At 38.7% G+C, this 24,395-nt stretch overlaps 1 long non-coding RNA gene across 1 annotated transcript; it reads right to left on the bottom strand.

Moving 5' to 3' along the window:
• On the bottom strand, window positions 1-23,503 carry LOC308691933. The gene is made up of 3 exons (XR_014030282.1): window positions 23,431-23,503; window positions 22,660-22,793; window positions 1-1,613 (listed from the first exon to the last, which is right to left on the bottom strand). It is a non-coding gene; the product is annotated as an uncharacterized lncRNA (long non-coding RNA).
• Window positions 23,504-24,395: the final 892 nt, after the last annotated feature.

Here is a 24,395-nt window from a genome sequence, read left to right as displayed (position 1 = left end):
AATGTGCTTTCATTCAGTTTTTTTTATTTCAGTTACATTATGCCATTTAATAGAAAGACTGCATTTTCAACATGTGAACCGCTTCTCTCCTGTGCAAATACTTGTGTGAGCCTTAAGATTTCCTTTTTGTGAAAAACTCTTGCCACACAGTTTACAGATGAAACGTTTCTCTCCAGCGTGAAGTCTCATGTGGCAGTCAAGGGTTACTTTACGTGTGAAAGTTTTTTTTCTTCCAATAAACTGTCTCTCTCCAGTGTGATTGATAATGTGGGAATTAAGGGTGCTTTTATGTGCAAAACTCTGTCCACAATGAGAGCAAGTATAAGCCTTTGCTCCAGTGTGAATTCTCATGTGGGAATTAAGGCTTTGTTTTTGAGTGAAACTCTTTCCACACTGTTGGCAGGTGAAAGGACTCTCTCCAGTGTGAATTCTCATGTGGACATTAAGGTTTTGTTTTTGAGTGAAACTCTGTCCACAATGAGAGCAAGTATAAGGCTTTTCTCCAGTGTGAATTCTCATGTGGACATTAAGTGTGTTTTTATATGCGAAACCCTGTTCACAATGAGAGCAAGTATAAGGCTTTTCTCCAGTGTGAACTCTCATGTGAGAATTAAGGCTGCTTTTAAGTGCAAAACTCTGTCCACAATGAGAGCAAGTATAAGGCTTTTCTCCAGTGTGAATTCTCATATGGTCTTTAAGGGTTTGTTTATGAGCGAAACTCTTTCCACACTGTTGGCAGGTGAAAGGACTCTCTCCAGTGTGAATTCTCATGTGGACATTAAGGTTTTGTTTTTGATTGAAACTCTGTCCACAATGAGAGCAAGAATAAGGCTTTTCTCCAGTGTGAATTCTCATGTGGACTTTAAGTGTGTTTTTATATGCAAAACCCTGTTCACAATGAGAGCAAGTATAAGGCTTTTCTCCAGTGTGAAGACTTATGTGGGAATTAAGGGTTTGTTTATGAGCGAAACTCTTTTCACAATGAGAGCAAGTATAAGGCTTTTCTCCAGTGTGAATTCTCATGTGGTCTTTAAGGGTTTGTTTATGAGCGAAACTCTTTTCACAATGAGAGCAAGTATAAGGCTTTTCTCCAGTGTGAATTCTCATGTGGTCTTTAAGGGTTCGTTTTTGATTGAAACTCTGTTCACAATGAGAGCAAGTATAAGGCTTTTCTCCAGTGTGAAGACTTATGTGGGAATTAAGGGTTTGTTTATGAGCGAAACTCTTTTCACAATGAGAGCAAGTATAAGGCTTTTCTCCAGTGTGAATTCTCATGTGGTCTTTAAGGTTTTGTTTATGAGCGAAACTCTTTTCACAATGAGAGCAAGTAAAAGGCTTTTCTCCAGTGTGAATTCTCATGTGGTCTTTAAGGTTTTGTTTATGAGCGAAACTCTTTTCACAATGAGAGCAAGTATAAGGCTTTTCTCCAGTGTGAATTCTCATGTGGTCTTTAAGGGTTCGTTTTTGATTGAAACTCTGTTCACAATGAGAACAAGTATAAGGCTTTTCTCCAGTGTGAAGTCTCATGATTGATTTCTCTTCAGTCTTGAAATCATGATTTTCATCTTGCTTATTATTCACTTCTTGACTCTCCTCTTTCAGTGGCATCAGGTCTAAAGCGAAAAAAGACAAATACAAGTTAAGACCAGTTTAATGGCAAAACACAGCTGACAACTGAATATGAAAATCACATTTATGTGAAAATGGTGCGTGGCAAAATTCAAGAAGAAAAAGAAAGCTCTGTCAGGAGCACTCAGTGTTTCTGTAATAATTCTTGTTCTCCATCTCGCTATTGTTATAAAACTGTGTGACGTTATAGTTTAAACAGGATTGGCGCGAAATGTGCACAAATACACATTCACTGTAGTCTACATGTTATGTGGTTTATTTTATAGGTAAACAACCTTTGTAGTGTTAAGAGACGGACAGATGTATGGGATATACGGCGATTGGGTTTTTTTTTCACCTCTGCCGGTCGTTAGAGAAAATGATCGCATAAAATGCATTAGAGAAAGAGTATTTTCAGCTTGACACTATAAATCGCTGTTTTTCCGTACTAAACAAGGGAATTTTGCCAAGATATTTTCAGAGATAAGAGAAAAGATGTTATAGAATAATAATTTAATGAAAAAAAAAAAAAAAAAAAAAAACTGACATTCAAACTATTTTGGAATTGGTTAATGACAGTTTTAATGTGTTTGTGCATCGGGTTATGCGCAAGAAGCCAGGGGTCCGTTCTTTGTACATCGCTAAATACATCCGAGATCAGATGGCATATCCAAGATGATATCATCGAGCTAATCATGATCCGGCAAAATAGCTTCTTAGAATACACCTGTTGTTTTTGATTAGTATCGCTGGATTGAGTTATCTGAGATAACTGCACGTTCATGCACTGGTTTAAATGGGGATATGTATTGATAGTAGAAACATTAATTAGCAACATTGGCTGCTCACCATGGCAAAATATATAAATAAATGGCAAAACCATGGCAAAATATAGCAAATAAATAAATAAATTGTAAATTATTTAGGTTTAGTTGCATTCCTCAGCAACCGTTGAGTTGATTAACGTTAACAAGTTGGCTTTCCTCGGGACATTCTAAAACGCTTAACGTGAAAAATTAGATGACTGTCCTTTGGAGGGAGTACCTGTAAGTGTATAATAACTTTGCTTAATTTATACTCATGGAATGGAATGGAATGGAATTGGTAAGGGCCAATCGGTGGAATGTGGCCAGGACACCGGGGTTATACCCCTACTCTTTACGTGAAATGCCATGGGATTTTTAATGACCACAGAGAGTCAGGACCTCGGTTTTACATCTCATCCGAAGGACGGAGGTGTACCTATTATTATGATTGCAATATGAGTTGCAGGAATCAACTCAGAAAGGCCTACAGACAGAGTCTGCATAGATAAATGATACAGAAGTGGGCAGTGTTGTACTTTTCCTTTTTATTTGTGTTGCATGAGGTATTTGTTGACAGGTTTCTCCCCCACATGCACAGATCTTGGATCCCATCCCAGATCCCATTTTGCTTCCACATTTGTGATATGGAACATAGACACACCATCTAAGAGATTATAGTCAGTCAACATGCATACTTCTTTGATTCTATTCCTTTTTTTTTTATTTGATATATTACTACTAATCTGGAATATTAAGAATCGTAATAGTAACTTGCCTGCACATTTACACTGTGAACCCCCTTTCGGTTCACAAAATCCCCTTAATTGGGGCCTTGATGGGGATGTGTGTGCAGTCTATGCCACCAATTACATTAGGGAAGCCTTAGGGACATATACTGTAAGTCATACTTATTGGCATGGTCATGATTGCACAATCTTCATTAAAAATTATAATGTAGCCTATCTGGTAAAAAAAAAAAAAAAAAAAAATCTGTTTTACAATCTTGAAAATATACCATAAAACCCCTAAAAACTGCTTGAGCGCCAGGTAAACTTTGCGAATGTCACAACAGACAGTACTTTTCACCAAGATCTCCATGTGTAAAGGAAAGTACCATTCGCAAAGAATCTCAGGGCAATGCACACAGTTTGTGCTGTTATTAAAGCCCGACTTCGACGAGTCGAACATTTAATGTGTGAAAGACGATATCTCTCAAAACGTACACTATCGTGCTGCACTAAAGGACTTCCAGTATCACCTCCGCTTATAAAGCCGCAATCTAATCCTGTTTATATGAAATAAGCTCCTGAGCAGGTTTAAGATTATGCACCCGTTTCTATGACAGCAAGTCCTGGGGCCTGTACCATGAAGGTAGCTGAACAAACTCGGGGTTACAGGATTAGTTTTGAGTTGACAAAACCAAACCAAACCGATGCAATCAGGCTTTATTGGTACCATGATGCAGCTCATCAACTTTCTCTGTCAACTCAGGCTTTGATCCTCAAGCTAGGATTAATCCACGCGCGCGTGCACATAAAAGAGTGACGTCCACACTGAACAACCAATCGCGGGTAGAGCGAGAGCGATATATATTTTCCGCGGAGGAGCAAGAGATAATCATTCAGAATTACGATGAATTTAAATATGTATTTCAAGCTCGAAACAATACAGTCTGCTGCCAAAGCAAGATAACACTGTTGGAGAAAGATTGCTGATTGTTAATGTGTAAGTTAAACAAATACGTTCTATATTTATGTAAAATTATATATGTATGTGTAGCCTATACGTGTAATATAGCCTATAGCCTATTTTTATAGTATATAAAAATGTGCATGTACTAAGAAAGATTAATATTCATAGATTTTTAGATGCAACCCCAACTCTAAATGTTCTTGGCAGCAGATAAAGACAAAATATAAAAATATAATTCAAAGTGGTGAGTAGGCCTATTTACCACAACCTTTTATTACTTTTGTGAACATTTTATCACAAACACTTGTTTGCAGCAAACAGAAATAAAGAGTTAAATTCAGAAAACCAGAATACACTGTGGCGGTTAGGGTGAGATAACCGGTTGGCTCTGAGTAGGCAATAAGGGACGGCCGATTATGGATGGGATTACAGGTGCTGTACAGTCTGACCCTGGTGCTGGCTCCTCTAAGCAAGTAACACTGGGTCCGTGTGCAATACATTACTACTTTTAAGTTTAAAATATGGCTGACTGTATGTTCTGCAGTAGAGGGAAATACAGTGTCCCTGTTGAAGCCAGCACACACACACACAGTCTCCCACACAGAGGTCAGTATGCAGCAGACAGAACACCAAACATAACCTGCTTTACAACAGTTATGCTTTACATTGGCCTATTTTTATTTATTAGGGTGGAGGAAATGATGAAGACACTCTGTCTGTGTGTTCTCAGAGTTGCTTATGTGAATGCACTGGGCTTTTTATTATGGCAAACATTTGAATGTGTGGCATAAAAAGTGACTGGCCCTTACACATCTCTTTTATTGTAGGATTTTACACAACCTGCCCCAGACACTGAGGCCTCTACCTCAATGGGTTTCAAAAGAAATGTGTAAGGATTTAAAACCCTTGACATAAATTACAGTCAGTCCTGTGTTTGTAGGAAGTCAAGGAACTTTTTGTGATTTGATGAGCCTCCAGAAAACTTGTAATGATCATGTTTGTGGTGGAATTATGTTTCAGGTGGAAACAGACTCAGTCAGGGCCCTGTACAAAAGGAGTCTTGAACTAGACCACACTAAAGGAGACGTGAACTAGACTGTTCACTAAAGGAGACTTGAACTAGACTGTTCACTAAAGGAGCTGGACTGTGAGCTGAGGAGGCTCAAAAAAAAAAAAAAAAATTGGAGATCAAACAGCTGGATAAAACTGATCTCAGTATGTGAACTTATTTAACCAAGTAACACTTTAGTATGAATATTTATTAATGCAGCTTTCTCTTGCTTTCTTTCTCCCTCCCATCCCACAAAACCAATAAAACAGTTTGAGACATATCTGCAGTTTCAATGTGCTTTTATTAAGCACTTGCAAAAAAACGCAACGCAATATTTGCGGTACAATAAGAGCATGAATTCGACGTGTTAAATTCTTTATGTGCGGCTCAAGAAGTTTGCAAAGATAAGACATTGCTTCCGCGGAAAATCTGTATCTTTCATACAAATAACTATCAGGAAAGGCAAGGGGATTTTGTCTGGCTAAAAACTCTCTCTACGAAGTGCTCGTCTAACAATTTGCGCTGATATGTCCACCGGATTTGGAAGAAAAGGTGAAGCCATTGCAACAGACACTTGGAATAAGTTACGTCATCTATATGTTTCTTTGCTATCAGCTGATTGATCAAACTTTAGTCTGAGATCTTGAATCCAGAACATAACCTGCCCCAGAGCAGGTTAGCCGTGCAGCGTAAGATACCATGGCAACGAACACCGATTGAAGTCAAGTCAAGTCAAGTCAAGTTTATTTATATAGCGCTTTTCACAACATAGGTTGTATCAAAGCAGCTTCACAGTAATAAATTAAAACAATACATCAATGTTTGTTTCTAGTGGAACATCCACGTTTGGTAATGCTGATCAATAGTATCGTTGATTGATTAATTAAATTAAATATCCCCAAATATCCCCAACTGAGCAAGCCAAAGGCAACAGTGGCAAGTAACCGAAAAACTCCATCAGGTGACCTAATGGAGAAAAAAAAAAACCTTGGGAGAACCCAGGCTCAGTCGGGGGCCAGTTCTCCTCTGGCGTTTATGAACTAGAGGTAGGGCTGTTCGATTCCGGATTTTTTGGAATCGATTCCGATTCCGATTCCTGTTTCTGGAATCGAAAAGAATCGATTCTTGGAATCGATTCCTCACTGTTATTTTCGATTCTTTTCTTTTTTAATACCAACAGCATGTCTAACATTGTTGCGTCTTACCGTGCCACACAGCAAGAAACTCTCTACACCGGGCATGACAAAGCGACCGTTGCAAATCCATTTGTCCTTCCTATAGATGTATTGTGACTTGCGAGTGCTTGGTCATAAATAGAACGAGGCATTTACTTTGGGGATTTGTCACGTCGTGCTTCCTGCATCAGGTGTAGACAGTACAGTGCAAAGACTAGGAATATGTTCACCATATACATGCGGTAGATATTATTTTACATACATACCTAACTAAACACACACACACACACATAAAATCGATCTATCCACATACTAAGTGTATACACTTGTATGTGGATAGATCGATTTTTATTTATTTGTGGTACATATATTTCATCCAGTATCATTAAACTATAGCTAAAATTCCTGTTAAATTCTAAAAGCATTTTGTTCAGGAACAGACTCATGCACACTTTACACATAGGCTACAAACTTTTTAGGCCTTTTAGTTTACACAACTTTTTTTTTTTTAGGGCCTTTACACATAGCCTATAAACTCTTTTTAGGGCCTTTACACATATTCACTTTTTTTAGGCCTTTACACATATAAACTATTTTTACACGCACACCTGCGGCGACACAAATAAAGCACGAAAAGAGCTCTTTTCTGTCTGTGTCATACGTAGGTCACGTGCACACTATAATGTTCGCACCGTCTATGGTTCGCACGCACCCCTACACACAAGCACTGTTCCCACAGTAACCATTCCTCCAGCTCACGCGGCGAATGCAATAAATGTATCCTAGGTCGCGTGGCCACTATTGTATATTAGCAGTCTGAACTTTATTTCTTTACAGGTGACGTGACTGTGTTGACAGATGAATTTAGCAACTGGCTGCGGTTTGTGTTAAAAAAAAATAAAAATCTTAAAGAGGAGTCGATTCCCCTAATGGAATCGATTCCAACCTTTGGAATCGACTCTCAATTCCCAACGCCTCGGAATCGATTCTTTTTGGAATCGAGTCCCAGCCCTAACTAGAGGTCAGATTTACCTGTCAGATTAAAAGAATTATATGAATGCCTGGCTGAAGAGATGCGTCTTTAATCTAGTTTTAAACTGGGAGAGCGAGTCTGAGCAACGAACAGTATCAGGAAGGCTATTCCAGAGTTTTGGAGCTAAATGTGAAAATGCTCTCCCTCCTTTGGTGGATCTGGATATCCTAAGTATGACCAAAAGCCTCGAATTTAGTGATCTTAAAGAGCGCAATGGATTATAGGGCGATAAAAGATCGGTTAAATAGACTGGAGCTAAGCCGTTTAGGGCTTTATAAGTCAGTAGCAATACCTTGTAATTAATACGGAACTTTATAGGTAACCAATGTAGTGATGATAAAATTAGTGTTATGTGATCATATTTTCTTGATCTAGTTAGAACTCTTGCGGCGGCATTTTGGACTAACTGTAGCTTGTTTATTGAGGTTGCAGGACAACCAGCTAATAAAGCATTACAGTAATCTAGTCTCGATGTCATGAATGCATGAATTAACTTTTCTGCATCAGAAACTGATAGCATATTACGTAGCTTAGCAATGTTTCTAAGGTGGAAAAAGGCTGTTCTTGTAACATATGAAATATGATTTTTAAAAGACAGGTTGCAGTCTAATATAACACCCAGGTCTTTTACTGTAGAGGATGAAGTAACAGGACATCCTACTATGTTAAAGTTGTATTGTGAGAGGTTTTGTGGGTGGTTTTTTAAACCGATGATTAGTACCTCTGTCTTGCCTGAATTTAATAAAAGAAAATTGCACGTCATCCAATCTTTTATATCTTTAACACACTCTGTCAATTTGGATAATTTAGCGTTTTCATCTGGCCGTGATGAAATATAGATTTAAGTGTCATCAGCATAACAATGGAAACTAATTCCATGTTTCCTTATAATATTTCCAAGTGGCAGCATATATATTGAGAATAATAGAGGGCCTAACACAGATCCCTGTGGCACTCCATAGTTTACTGGAGTTATGATCGATTTTTCTCCATTTAAATAAACAAAATGGTAGCGGTCAGATAAGGATGATCTGAACCAGCTTAATGCTTGTCCTTGAACACCAGTATAATTTTGTAGTCGATCTAAGAGTATTGTATGATCTATAGTATCAAACGCAGCACTAAGATCAAGTAAAACTAATATTGAGATACAGCCTTGGTCAGAAGCTAAAAGTAAATCATTTGTGATTTTAACGAGCGCAATTTCAGTGCTATGGTGCGGCCTGAACCCAGACTGAAACTTTTCATAGGTGTCATTTTCTTGCAAGAAAGAGCCTAGTTGAGCGGACACAACTTTATCTAGTATTTTAGACATAAAAGGTAGATTTGAAATGGGTCTATAATTTGCTAGATTATGTGGATCTAATTGTGGTTTCTTAATGAGAGGTTTTATAACTGCCAGTTTAAATGTTCTTGGAACATAACCTAAAGATAAAGATGAGTTAATAATATTGAGGAGAGAATCTTCCACTATAGGTAACACTTCTTTCAATAGTTTAGTTGGTATAGAATCTAGTAAACATGTTGTTGTTTTAGATGAAGTGATAAGTTTATTTAACTCTTTTTGTTCTATAGTTGTAAAGCACTGTAATTGTTCTTCCGGGGTGATTGAGGCTTAATTATAAGGCGCGATTGAGGATTGAACGTTTATAATTGTGGTTCTGATGTTTTCTATTTTCTCAGTGAAGAACTTCATGAAATCATTACTACTAAACTGTAACGGAATATTTTGTTCAGGAGACATCTGTTTATTTGTTAGTCTAGCCACGGTGTTAAATAAGAACCTAGGATTGTTTTGGTTGTTTTCTATTAGTTTGCGGAGATGCTCAGCCCTGGCCGCTTTTAGGGCCTTTTTATAACGTGAAATTCTGTCTTTCCATGCGATTCTAAAGACCTCTAAGTTAGTTTTTTCCATTTACGCTCTAAAATACGGGTTTCTCTCTTTAGAACATGCGTAGTATTGTTGTACCATGGTGCTTTACTTTTCTCTCTGACCTTTTTTAATCTAATGGGTGCAACAATATCCAATGTTCCAGAGAGAATGGTGCTCATAGTGCTAGTTAATTCCTCAAGTTCATCTGTTTGTTTGGGTTCACTGAGCAGCTGAGACAGATCAGGCAAGCTATTTGAAAAATTATCTATGGTGGATGGAAGGATTGTTCTGCCTAATCTGCCTAAAGCCAAGCTACTTTCATAGTACCTAAAACCCAGGCTTGGCGGAAACTAAACTGAAACATAGCTGGCTAGCCACCTAAACCGGCTTCATGGTACAGGCCCCAGGATGAGTGTCGAAAAAATAAACAATCCAAGATCATGCAAAATCGTCAACAATCAAATCCAGCTAACCGAGTTAGCGACGTACAAAGAACGAACCCCAGAACCCTTGAAATCCAAGATAAATACTAGCAGAAAATGGCAGAGATTGCGACAGTGTTGGAAACCTTAAAATGTGCAACCACCATCATGTCAATAGAAAAGGACTTTTTCCAGCATTTACCACAGTAGGCGCAAGGATACTGCAGGGGGGGCGCGGGAGATCAGCAGAAAAAAAAAAAAGAAGAAAAAAAACCAGCCGTTGGAATGGCGTTCAAGTGCGTGAATAGCGGTTAACGCTTTGCTTTAATAAAGCGACATAGAATGGCAAATACACTGAATCTTTCTTCTTCAGATCTTTGACTTGTCACAGTTTGAACAAGCCTAACATAGAAGTTGCTTGCCATAGAAAAGCACCTCTTCAGCGGACCGAAACTCAAGCTGTTATTGTGAACGCGCCGCTCCGCTGCTGTGCGTGTTCCGGTGAGAAGACGAACAAGAAGCTGAGTTTGTGACGTGAAGTGCTGTCAAAAGCAGTTATACACTGAACAAATTTATAAACGCAACACTTTTGTTTTTGCCCCCCATTTTTCATGAGCTGAACTCAAAGATCGAAGACTTTTTCTATGTACATAAAAGGCCTATTTCTCTCAAATATTGTTTACAAATCTGTGTTAGTGAGCACTTATCCTTTACCGAAATAATCCATCCACCTCACAGGTGAGGTATAACAAGATGCTGATTAGACAGCATGATTATTGCACAGGTGTGCCTTAGGCTGGCCACAATAAAAGGCCACTCTAAGATGTGCAGTTTTACTGTATTGGGGGGGGGGTCCGGAAACCAGTCATTATCTGGTGTGACCACCATTTGCCTCACGCAGTGCAACACATCTCCTTCGCATAGAGTTGATCAGGTTGTTGATTGTGGCCTGTGGAATGTTGGTCCACTCCTCTTCAATGGCTGTGCGAAGTTGCGGATGAATGGCACAACAATGGGCCTCAGGATCTCGTCACGGTATCTCTGTGCATTCAAAATGCCATCAATAAAATGCACCTGTGTTCGTTGTCCATAACATACGCCTGCCCATACCATAACCCCACCACCACCATGGGCCACTCAATCCACAACCTTGACATTAGCAAACCGCTCACCCACACGACGCCATACACGCTGTCTGCAATCTGCCCTGTATAGTGAAAACCGGGATTCATCCGTGAAGAGAACACCTCTCCAAAGTGCCAGACGCCATTGAATGTGAGCATTTGCCCACTTAAGTCGGTAACGACAACAAACTGCAGTCAGGTCGAGACCCCGATGAGGACGACGAGCATGCTGATGAGCTTCCCTGAGACGGTTTCTGACAGTTTGTGCAGAAATTCTTTGGTTATGCAAACCGATTGTTGCAGGGGCTGGTCTCAGACGAGCTTTGAGGTGAAGATGCTGGATGTAGAGGTCCTGGGCTGGTGTGGTTACACGTGGTCTGCGGTTGTATGTTCTGCAAAATCCTCTGAAACACCTTTGATTGACGCCGAGAAAAAAAGCCGAGACGGCTTATGGTAGAAAAATGAACATTCAATTCACGGGCAACAGCTCTGGTGGACATTCCTGCAGTCAGCATGCCAATTGCACGCTCCCTCAAAACTTGCAACATCTGTGGCATTGTGCTGTGTGATAAAACTGCACATTTTCAAGTGGCCTTTTATTGTGGCCAGCCTAAGGCACACCTGTGCAATAATCATGCTGTCTAATCAGCATCTTGATATGCCACACCTGTGAGGTGGATGGATTACCTCAGCAAAGGAGAAATGCTCACTAACACAGATTTAGGCTACGTTCACACTACAGGCTGAAACGACCCAATTCCGATTTTTTTGCCACTATCAGGGTTTTTCCTACATTGAAATTTTTTTGGCGGCCGCCAAAACGATTTTTTGTCCCGCCAAAGCCTTATTTGATCTGTAATTGGGTTTTGTGAGTGAAGCAGGCTACTGACGGAGTGACGGAGAGAACGATCACAGCGCCCCACCCCCGCGCGCGCACTCTCCGTCTTCTTTGCTCTCTCCCTCGCATCAAAATCAACTGATCCTAAAGGTCGGAAGACCGAATCCATGTTTCACGTGGTGTATTCGGAGAATATTTTTGCTGAATTAGCACTGGGTGTGAATTGCAGTCAAAAAAAAGTTGCCTTATCTTCTCTTACAACTTGTGACAAGCATTCTGCACATGCAGCTGACATAACTTTAAATAAACGCAAAAAATCTATCCAGTTTGAAGTGGTTTAGGGTTTTTGATCGTGGATGATTATAATGTCTCCACGATCTGCTTTTAAAGAAATATCGTAGAATCGTGCATTATATCTGTTCTGGCGCCTCTGTCCCTGTATTTTTTTTTACAGTCTATGGTCCCAACATACTGAACAACGCGACGTATATTCACATAAAATGTTAACGCAGCGGAACGGAACGGGACACTGCAGTTCATAATTTGCATGTGCTTTAATGCCTTGTCGGTTAAACATTTAGGCTAATTCGCGTGCTGATGCACTGTTACGTGTGAGTTCCTCAGCGCGTACATGTGAAGCTCACATGCACTAAAAGCCTGTCTACCAGCGCCTGGATACTTGACTAAGTTATCTTTCGAGTCTTATTGTGCTTATACTGTTAAATACACACAAGGTTTACATAAACAAAGTCGGTTATGTCTAAAGTGAAAGCAAACTTGAGAAAATTGAGAGAAAATCTGCTTGTCAAATGCGTGTATAGTAGACGCGTCGCGCACAACTCTTATGCTGCGTTCACACCAAACGCGAAAATGCGTCTGGCGCGAGTGATTTCAATGTTAAGTCAATGGTAAGACGCGTTTACGCGCGTCTGGAGGTCTTGCGGCGCGAATGAGGCGTTTAGCGCGGCGCGGTAGACGCGAATTCGCCTCATTCGCGCGTCTAGTTCGCGCGAATGACGCGAATTGAGCGTCTGGCGCGTTTCGCGCGTCAAGCGCGAATTGTGCTTTTTGTGCATCACGCGTTTGACGCGAATTTGCGTCTGCCGCCCGAGTTGAAAAATCTGAACTTCTGCGTCAATTCGCGCCGCGTTAACCAATCAGGAGCCTGCCTGCTTGCTGCTGTCACGTGGTGAACTGACAGTTTATAATGTTATTTTATGTTTGGCCTCATTACATTATTTTGTAATATGACTAAAATGCACAACAAAGCAAATCTTTCACTTAAAAACTCGATTTCAATATGAGAGATAGCCTACTCATTTGTATTGAATGCTATTTATTCCATATCTATTCTAGATTAGCCTATATGAAACTTTATTAATCTAATGTAAAGACACCAAACACAATTAAGTGTACAAAAACTTTTCAAAAAAAATCACAGGACAGGTTTCACTTCTGGAGGCTGGCTCCATTTATTATCAAAACAAAAATAAATGACAGATTAGGTGCGGGAGAGGGTCGGGCTGTACAGCGCGGGCTCGTCATGCAGAGACCACTCGAGGCCGAGGCTTTATACGGCCTACGCTTTCCTCGTCAGCGTCCTCACCGTTAGGTCCACCAAACCTACCTCCTGGAGCAAATTGTGAAACTCCTGAAACCCTCCGGAGGTTTTGGTGGACCCGAGTACAGCGACGATGTCCCCTACGCAGCTGTTTCTGCTCTCCAGAGCATATACGAGCGGTGATTCTCTCGATTAATGCTAATGCTATGCTCGATAAACATCTGAAAAAGATGGCCGCCAACAGCTTTCGAAACTTTCGCCCCCGGGATTCGCCTTTGACGCGCGTGACGCGCGTAAATTTCGCTTCAAACTTTTGATTTTACGCGCGTCAATTTCGCTCTTGACGCGCGAATGCACACAAAGTGGTCACGCGTATAACTAGACGCGGCAGGCGCGAATTTTGACGCATTTTCGCGTTTGGTGTGAACGCAGCATTAAAGAGACAGTAGTTATAGTAAACACGCTGCCGCTTGTCCTTAAAGGGATAGTTCACCCAAAAATAAAAATTATCTCATAGTTTACGCACTCTAATGTTATTCCAATCCTCTATTAATTTCCTTCTAATATTTTTCTAATATTAATATTTTGAAAAATGTGGCTATCCAAACAGTAGCTGGTCCCCATTGACTTCCATAGGAGAAAAATATACTATACTATACTATACTATACTAAATATACTACCCTTTTTTTAATTTGTATATTAAGTTGTGTATGTGTAATGTGTATCTTTGATCTTAATTTTTAATAACAAAGAAAATAATGACAAATATTTTTATCTTCGCCCCTGTCTGCCTTTTTCTATTTTTTTATTTTGTTACCTAAGGCTTTGTTTTTAAAATATGGACATCAGTTTGGCTGTAATGCTAAGTCACAAAATAGTAAAACCAACATAAAAAGAATCGTGATAAAATTGTGAATCGTGATTTCCCTGAAAAAAATCGTGATATGATATTTTTGCCATATCGCCCACCATCTTTCAAAACAATGAAAGCCAGTCGTGGAAAAATCACAGCTTTTTTTGCAAAGAGGGCAAGAAAGGATGACAGTGAGAGTGACAGGTAATATCTGTGTCTGATAATTGCAGTCTATATATAATTTGGAAGAGGTTTAAAATTGAATTATCAGCCACAGTCTGGAAGAAAATGGCCCCCAAAATAAATAAAATAAAAGAATGAACAACCAAATATTAACAACGAGGAACAAAAGAAACAAACGTCAAGGTATAGATATAAAATAAGTTGTAATCGCTTTCTTTTACTATCTAGCCTGACAGTGATCGTTTTTTCCTGAATAAATAGGTTAAGAAAAAAATCACAAACTGTTTCTTTGTATTTATTTTAAATTTAACATGTATTGTCAATATTGGGCTTGCGGATCATGTGGGTACTAGGGTACTCTTTGCTGTGTGTGGATGACCATGTCGGTCAGCCACCACCGAAGACCAATTTTGACCCAGGAAAAACCCTGACTATGCGACCTGTATCTGATCTTTTCATGACAGTCTGAACGACACAGATCCGATCTTTTAAAAATGCAACCCAGGCCACTTGGGTATGTGGTCCCAAATCCGATACGTATCCGATCTTTTTAAATGCGACTTCAGTCTGAACGGCCAGGTCGCATGTATCCGACTCGCACGTCATTGATACGCGACAAACGTCATAATTCTGCATTGAAGTAGTCGTCGGTTTGAAAACGGACTGCATATTCGTCGAGCTGAGGTAAATCTGCCGAACGGGTCGACCTCGACGAGCCTGTTAATAAAAAAAAAGAAATAAAAAAAGCCCACGGCCACCATCATTATATATCCAATGACTACGTTATGTTAACTTGTTTGTGCTGATATTAGATAGGTCAGCGGCTGCTGTCTGGCTCTTGTGTAACGGTCGCTGTGCTCGCTCGTGTGTTTTGTGTGTGTGTGTGTGTGTGTGTGTGAGAGTGAATCACAGCTAGTTGAAGTTTAGCTACTTCCGCAAACAACAAGTGACGTCGTTGACCGTTGAGTACTCTTCTGCGCATGCGGGTCACTTCTGGGTCATTTCACGTTCACACAGGAGATCACAAAAGGTCGCATTTAATTGGAAATGTGAACGGCCTTGCAAAAAAAATCTAATTTTTTCAAAAAATCGGAATTGAGCATTAAGCCCTGCAGTGTGAACGCAGCCTTAGACAGATTTGTAAACAATATTTAAGAGAAATAGGCCTTTTGTGCACACAGAAAAAGTCTTAGATCTTTGAGTTCAGCTCACGAAAAATGGGGGCAAAAACAAAAGTGTTGCGTTTATAATTTTTTTCAGTGTATATTTGCGCTTTTATAAAGTATTCCTCCAAAGCATCACTGAAATATTTAAATGATTTTGTTTAAATTAAAAGTTAAAGGGATAGTTCACCCAAAAATGAAAATTCTGTCAGTAATTACTCAGCCTCATGTTGTTCCAACCCCTTAAGACCTTCGTTCATCTTCGGAACACAAATTAAGATATTTTTGATTAAATCTGAGCGCTGTCTAACTCCTCCATAGGCTTCTAAGGGACTGAAACTTGCTGGCCCAGAAAAGTTATTAAAGAGATCGTTAATATAGTCCAAGTGACTACAGTGGCTCAATCTTAAGTTTATAAAGCGACGAGAATTCACTAAGGCTCACTATTGGCCGACGCTGGTCATGTGTGTGATACGTGGTGACGTGCAACTGACACGCTACGCTTAAACACTACGCGAAAAGACTCGACGCCCTGAGAGAAGGAAATGAAAAGTGGAATAAAGTCGTTATTTTTGTTTGTTTTAGCGCACAAAAAGTATTCTCGTCGCTTTATAAACTTAAGATTGAGCCACTGTAGTCACTTGGACTATATTAACGATCTCTTTATTAACTTTTCTGGGCCAGCAAGTTTCAGTCCCTTAGAAGCCTATGGAGGAGTTAGACAGCTCTCAGATTTAATCAAAAATGTCTTAATTTGTGTTCCGAAGATGAACGAAGGTCTTACGGGGTTGGAACAATATGAGGGTGAGCAATTACTGACAGAATTTTCATTTTTGGGTGAACTATCCCTTTAAGTTCTGTATTATTATTCTCTCTTACAGTTATATGAAATAATGAAAGTACAAAGAAAGTATTACATTGAAACTATTGCTGGTGTTTTTCATTGCACGTTTTTGCACGTGGGTGCCAGATTTTTTTAAAGGTTTAAAGGGGGGCGTGACGAAAAAACTTTGAGAACCACTGATTTACCCCATCACATTTAACCTCCTAAACATACACCTGATCAGAGCCAAGGATGACAGCCAAAGAGTGACAGAGTTCAAGGCAAAGGTTCTGCAGTCTAAAAGTGGTCACATGGGGGTAGTTGTTTTATTATTATTATTATTATTATAAACCTTTTATTATTATTATTCCTTTGAATTGGTACAATACCTAGCATGCGTTGTTATATTTAACCTGTTTCATTAAAACTATCCTTTTGTGTTACAAATTAAATTAATTGGGGTCAGTTCGGCAGTTTTCAAACATCTACATTTTAAAGTCTAATAGGTATTTATTGGTAATAAACAAAACTAAAATGTGCATGTAGTCCATAAAATCAGTCATCATGACATTACTAAACACACATGCCCATGCAGAGTCAGCTGGGGCCTCATTTATAAAACTTTGCGTAGGACTTATGGATGAAACATAGGACATGCTATATTCATCGATTGCGAAATCATGGCAAACACAGAGAGGAAAACCAAGAAACATAACTTCACTCAATGTGAAGTAGAAATTATCGTTGGCGAGGTGGAAAAGAGGAGTAAAATGTTGTTTGGAGGGCACAGTGTGGGCATTACTAATGTGCGTCATGACGGCCATTGTGTGTCATTACACATTGTGATGGCATCATGGCATTTTATTACCATCCATTTGATTGCATCTGACAAGCTACAGATGTGTTATGAGGATGAATTGCATAACATGCCAATATTATTGTAGAACATAATTCACTTTTCTTTTTGCAAATATGTGTTAATTTGCATTTCTGTTGTAATATTCGTTTGATTTAGTTTGTTTTACACTGCAGATCGATCAAACGGGTGTTCGTGTATAGGCTGTTAATTGTAAGACTTGCTTTGTGAAGTCTTCGTGTTATTTATGAGAGGCAGTATTGCCATTTCTTTTACCCAACGGTCTACAGTTTCACACACTTTCACGTGTTTCTTCCAACTGCCGACGGTGTCGCCATTTCTCATTTCACCCGTTTTTGTGTGTACGCCTGGGTCAGAGTTTGCGTGAAGGACCGCACACTTTCCCGTCAAGTTTGCTTTTTATAAATACCAATTATTGCGTAGAGAGCGGCGTACGCCTTCTTTTGTGCATCCGCAACATCTATAAATGAGGCCCCTGCGATTTGTAGCTGTTTATATTTAAGTGATCGCTAATGCCAAAGTGGCATAAATATACAGTAAGTTGTATCTACAGTAAAGATTGAGATAGTGAGCAACTCTGAAAACGTGGATTACAAATGTGGTGGGAGATGACTCGATGGCTCTTAATAAATATAACTAACTCTGAGCACAGTTGAATGACTTGAATTTAAATCAAATATGGGACGACTCCTGTCCATGGTCATGTGCACACTGGCCTAACCAGACATCTGCAACTTTTACACCGCCCAGACTGCACTCTACTCGACCCTGACAGCTGCGGAAAAGGTTGGAATCAACGATGAATCAGTTTTGACTGCTAAATTCTGCATTATGTTTTGCAATGTGTACATCCGGGGGTTAAAGTCATCGGTTGATTTCTTGATTGCCGTTTTGACAGTGTCCACCTGGACGTTTAGGTCATATTTGCTAAATCTCCTTAATTATTGCCCGGTTTCGATCAGTTTTCCTGGGAAATTGATTTTTTTTAATTTTTTTTTTATCATTGTTATTTTGTTTTAAGAAGATAAATTGGTGCTTATCAACCTTGAATGACATGGCAATAAAATAATATTACATTATTTTTAACAGAGACAGAGTGTGTCCAAGAGCTCGTTTAACAGTGCGTGAGCATAATTGAGCATAACTGTGACTGTGAGAGATGAAGTGGTGCAAATCAAATGCTTATATCTTGATTGAAGGATGTGCTTCAACAGCAGCTGTTGCCTCCATCTATTACTGTGGTTAAAGTTTCCTATGTTTTCTATTTTATATAAATATTTTATTTCACAGAGTCATGAGACTGATTACTTTCTCCCCATCTAATCACATTGATGGATAAAAACAAGTCAAATAAAACAAGTAAAATAAGACAAATGAAAACAAGCATGTAACGACCACATACGAAGAGAAAATAGCAGAGTAGTTACATCATTTTAAATGTACTTGTGTAAAAGTACAACATTTTTAAACTACTTAAGTACAATATCTGATCAAAACTAATTTATTAGAGTAACGCGAGTATTTGTAATCACTACAGTGTTTTTCTACTTTACCACAGTAAAAATGCGAATGTAATAGGCCTGATACCTAACAGAATGGTAAATCAGATATATTTACAGTACAATACATGTTTACAGTAACAATTATCAGAAACAAAATATTATGATGTCCAGAAATCAATTTCAATAGTTTTAAATAATAAATAGAAGAATTTTTCAATTATTTTCATGTGAATAAATGGATAGATCTGTATTTATTGCTTGTGTTCTTTGATGGTCTTGTGGTAGAACTTTTGCCAAGCGTGTCAGAGGTTCTGGGTTCTGATCCGCACTCGGATATTTTTTTTCATATACTCGTATTCTTTTTTTCTCATCAAAACCGAATGTGTTCATCAGTGGTTGTATATCAAGCAGAGATATGTTTGTGTGCACGTTGTTTTGTGATTTCAGAAACAGCGTTAAGCGATAGATCGAAGCGCGCGTCTGTGTAAAGACTGTGGGCAAGACACAAGAGAACACTGTATCCAAACCATTGATAGCAGCGGCAAGCTCGCCGACAGGGGGGGACAAACGGGTTAAATTATGGAATAATTTTTTTAAACATTTTAAAATAGGCCTATTTGTGGAAAGAATATGTAATATTTGAGTTACATAAAAGCTTTTTATTTGTTTTCTTCCTAATATAGTGAAATAGTGGTCAAACCCTATTTGGACTGTCAGCTGGCCCGAGCAGCGGCAAAGAGCACTCAGCAGCTTGATTTAAAAGAACAACACATTTCAGCGCTAGAACACCTCTTATTTAACAAATGAACAAAGTGAATGCTCTGCTAGTTAACTGGAAATGTTTTATTTATTTATATTAGGTACATCCGTTCTGCGATATGTTTCAAAAAGTGGTGGGGACAGTAGTGGTGTCCCACCCGTAAATTACGCCTATGACTGTCTCTTTCCTGCTCGTGTCCCTCATCCCTCTCACAGTGCAGAGCGGTACGATATATGACACATCTTTGTCGGGAAATATAAAACAAAAGTTTGTTAAACAATATGTAACTTTCTTATATTATTTAGGTTACCAATATTTACTGATTTAAAAAAAAATGTTTTATAGGCTGTAGTGTGGCGTTTCACTGATGAATTAAACAAACTGTAATAGGTTAAATAGAACAATGACATCAATAAACGTGACGTCCCAAAAAAAATCTCACGTTTGAGTTTTAACAAGCTCCTAGATTAATTCAGATTGATAATAATGGGTAAAAAGGCTAATACATTTTGTACGAAAAAAAAAAAAAAGAATTCAAATCCCAACATTTTAAATCGAATACCAGATGTATATTCGAATATTCGTGTCCGGCTCCAAAACTAGCCCTTACAGAAGATGAACTGATGGGCTCTAGCTCTAATGAGCCTACACTCAGATCCTGAGAGGCTCGGGGTGAAGATGCTTCAAGCAGATCGCCTCCTAAAACTCCTATTACACATGCCTAAGCCAGATATTGAGTCTCACACATGAATATCATCTGTCTAAAGTTCAGAGCTATAGTCTCATATCTAACGACTCTCTAAAGTGAGATATATATAAATTCAAGGTGGATATCAAGGTGCCGATCGCGGGGAGAGACCTTCACCCTGGTCCAAATCCTTCAGCGGGTCAGCCTGGTACGCTTGTAACGCAGACATCATGTGTATAGCAGGACCAGCCTGACCCGCCGCCACGAAAGCCCTGCCATCAAGCGAGATGTCATCTGGAGTAGACTAGAAGTGTAAGGGTGGATTTCCTGCAGGGGTTCAGGCTGCAAGACTGCCGAATGACCAAAGAAAAGTTAGCAAGATGGTAGAAAACTGTACCTTTCTTGTCTATTACCACCCACTGCTACTTATACCAACAACGAAATTAAAATAGCTTCACATTCACCATACCTAGAGATTGGCATGGGGTACTTTCCATAAGATCATCTCTCAAACCAAATCAAACCAGCTATTAGGCTAACTGAAATAAAACCATGCCAATCTCTAGGTATGGTGAAGGCTATGTGATGATGTGGGGCTATTTTAATTCCAAAGGCCAAGGGAACTTTATCAGGATGCATAATATCCTGGATCCATGAAATACCTGGCCTTTAAAAATAAAAATCTGCCTGCCTCTATGGGAATTTAACATAGAGGTGTCCTGACTTATACACCCTGTATTTTAAGGAAGAACAATTATCTATTTACGATACATTATTCATTCACAAAAAAACTGGTGTCCTTAAAGGTTGGAGTTTTCCTCATTTTTTTTAATTAAGGCATTAAGATCAATTTCCAAAAGATTCTTTTTTTATTCCTCTTTTTAGTCAACTTTAGCATGAGTGTGTTCACTTATGCTAAGCACTGTATCGTTCAGCCCTATTCTGAAGTGTCTCAGCTGAACGAAATAATTAATTATTTATCGGCTTTAATATATCAGCCAAATTTTCTTATCGGATCGATAACGCTAATATTAAAAATGAACATTTATTAGGTGATACAGATATGGTGGCCATTATATCGTGAATCCCTAATGTCAGATACACTTTTTCCAAACTTTTTTTATTACTTACTGCTCCCAAAACAATAAATCAGAGTGCTTTTGAACTTAAAGGTGCTCTAAGCGATGTCACGCGTTTTTTAGGCCAAAACTTTTTTTGTCACATACAGCAAACATCTCCTCACTATCCGCTAGCTGCCTGTCCCCTGAACGCACTGTAAACACACGCAGTCGCTGTAGACAGCCCAGGCTCCACAAACGGCAACAAAAACAAACTGGCCCAGCCTGGACCTCGAAACATAACAAACAGTGTTCCAGCCAATAAACGACAAGATTGATTTGGGGGTTGGGGGGTTAGTGCAAGTGCACATGAAGGGGGGTGTGGGGAGTGGAAGAGAGAAGCATGAAGAAGGAAGTTAGCTAGCGGAGAGATGTCCTAGACAACGACAACGACTAACGTTAGAATTATATTCTCTTGAATTTTGATTTGGCCGACACACGGCCAAAGAGACGACGTTACACAAAGAGATGAACAAATAGCAAAGAAGAGGGAAAAAGAGAAGGAACGCCCGAAGCCCCGCATTTACACCGGAAAAGCCTTCGACTCGTTCATGTTTTAGGAAGCACGGAAGGGAGGGGGAGGGGACGGGATACTTATACTTTGAACGTCAACAAGAAGTGACGTCACCCAATATCGCTTAGAGCACCTTTAAGAAAGCAGATTGTTCAAAAATATGTAAGTTCAGGGCCAATAGCAAACATAACCTCTAAATACATCTGCATAAGCCCACGCTCGCTCTGTCTGAGGGGGAAAGTCAAAAGCTGGGTTGAGCCTGTGGGTCATTTCTTGGGGTTAATTTTTATACTAGTGAAACTGCCTAAAAACAAGATTTTTTTAATTTTTTTTAGAAACATTTGGATTGTGGGCTTGTTGTCATTTGCTAACTGCAGTGATCTCATGTCAAATGAAATGACTGACTTGTTTAGGGTTTAAAATAAAATGGATGTCAATACATCAAAATAATAATTGCAACTAATCTCATGATTTGGCAATATCAATATTTTTTCACCAACAAACTTGATTGTTTTTAAGTGTATTATTGTAATAATGGACACCTTTCATAAAATGTTAACATTATCATTTATATTACTGTTTTTGGTTTCAATCTTTGGTTTAGTGAAAGGTACTTGATGGGGCTGTGGTGATAGTTAAAGGGATACTTCATCCAAAATTAATGTTCTCTCATCATTTACTCTCTTATACCATCCCAGATGTACATGATTTAATTTCTTCGGATCAACACAGAGATTTATAATCCATATAAATAATCTATCTAGTCCATATAATGCAAGTGTACAGGTCCTCTAAAGTCCATGCGGAAACACTTTATTTCCACTTGTCTGGTCATGTGATCTCAACAAACATGTCTGTCCACATGAGAAGATCCGCTCCATGTCAAATAAAACCACTTTAATTCATTTTAATTCAGGAAACTCATATGACAACATTCTTCAAAAATATCATTCATTTCTGTAGATCATTTTAATAAGGACCGAGTGAAACTAACCTGTTTGTTCCTCAGTTTCTTCATGTTTCACACTGAACACTTCTTCAATCTTTATGTCTTCACTCTCCTGTTTAATCAACGCCATCTTTTCTAATAGCGTCACGTGGATCTCAGATGTTTCTCCAGGAGTTTTCCTGTGTGTTTGGACAAAGTCATGTTTAAGATGAGAATAATTAACATAAAGAAAAATAAACTGATTAAAAAAAAATCACTGGTGAGGGAGTCCGTCAGAGGGAGAGTTAATGGAGTTGAATCAACTGATTAGACAAAAATCAGTCAAAACAAGCACTACAATATAATAAAAGTAAAAATAGACAGACACTTCGTATTTAATGATTTCTACATTTAACAGATTACGTTGTCATGAAACCATTTGCGATTTGTTCATAAAATGTATAATTATTAATACAAATATTTTTGTTTTCGTTGTATTTTTTACAGTTTTGAGCGGCAGGATTCGTCAGCGCGCGGTGATACAAGCGCACGAATCAGTGAGTCATTTAGCAAAGCATTAGATTCAATTGACTCCATTTCTCCATCACCACTTTCCAAAACCGAATTCGTGTTTAAAATAAACTGATACACGATATAGTGCGCGAAATGAGACGTTAACTTACTGTTACTTTTCTGTTACGCTTACTCACAGAAAAACTAAATATTCTTACATTAAGCATATTAAATGTTCAATAATACATGGTCACATACCTCTTGTAAAAACTATCAAATCGACTTGTATCGATTTAAACTCTTTAAATGCGTAAAACCACAAACCTTTCTTCAGTCTAATCTTAACAGTTGCCAGAGCACGGCGCAGCTTTATGATGTCATATCGCCAGACCAAAATAAAAGTCCTATTCAATCTGCTGTCCAATATCCAGTCACAGATGTCATGGGAATTCATGGTGAAATATACTTTAATACATGTTGGCCAATTATGTGATGAAAAAGATTAAGAATTACTAATAACTTGTTAAAAAGATTGTATGAGTCCTTAAAGCACAGTTCATATGTGTGTCAGCAGCATTGAAATGTATATCTTCCACAAAAATCAGTAGAAACTAAAATAAAATAAAAAGCAATACAAATGTTAAGGTTAATGCTAATGCTAAAAAGTCTTGACAAAAATATCCATAATCTTGCATGTCACCTGGTCATTGTGGTTCCCTGTGTTTGTCTTTTCTGGTGTTCTATAAACATCTTTATCTTTGTCTGTGACTAGATGTCCATCCTGTTAAGCATTTACAATGATTTCATAAAGTCAGCAATAAATAAAGTGTCAATGAAAATATATTGAAGTGTCAATACTTTAAAAAAAAGTTTTAAAGTTGCTTGAAATTTATATTAGTTAGGTTAGTTGTTTTTCTATGGTATTTTTAAACCACAGTCAAACGTTCCTAGTGTAACTGTTCTTTAGCCTTTTGATTTTTGTTCATGATATTCAGCTACAACTAAATGTTCTCTTACGAGAGTACTCTCGTGTTGTGTAAGCTAACTTACGCTAAGCGGAAAATCCCTTTTCTCGAGAATACTGAAGCCAAAAATTATCCTTAATTTTGTATTAATTTAAAACGCATTTGCTGTATAGAGCAGACCTAGGCGAGGCCTATTGGTCGCTCTGTGGCAACTGCTGCAACCTATCGAGAGGCTGCTCGTGACGTGAGCACCAATGAGGGCGCGGGCGCCAGAATGGGCGTGGCTTATGTCTATATAAGCCCAGTCCCGATAGGATGCTCTTT

This window comes from Scardinius erythrophthalmus (assembly GCF_964197995.2).
Source record: "Scardinius erythrophthalmus genome assembly, chromosome: 6".
NCBI classification, from domain to species: domain Eukaryota; kingdom Metazoa; phylum Chordata; class Actinopteri; order Cypriniformes; family Leuciscidae; genus Scardinius; species Scardinius erythrophthalmus.
The sequence above is the reverse complement of the archived record's forward strand: the minus strand, read 5'-3'. Positions and strand labels throughout refer to the sequence as shown.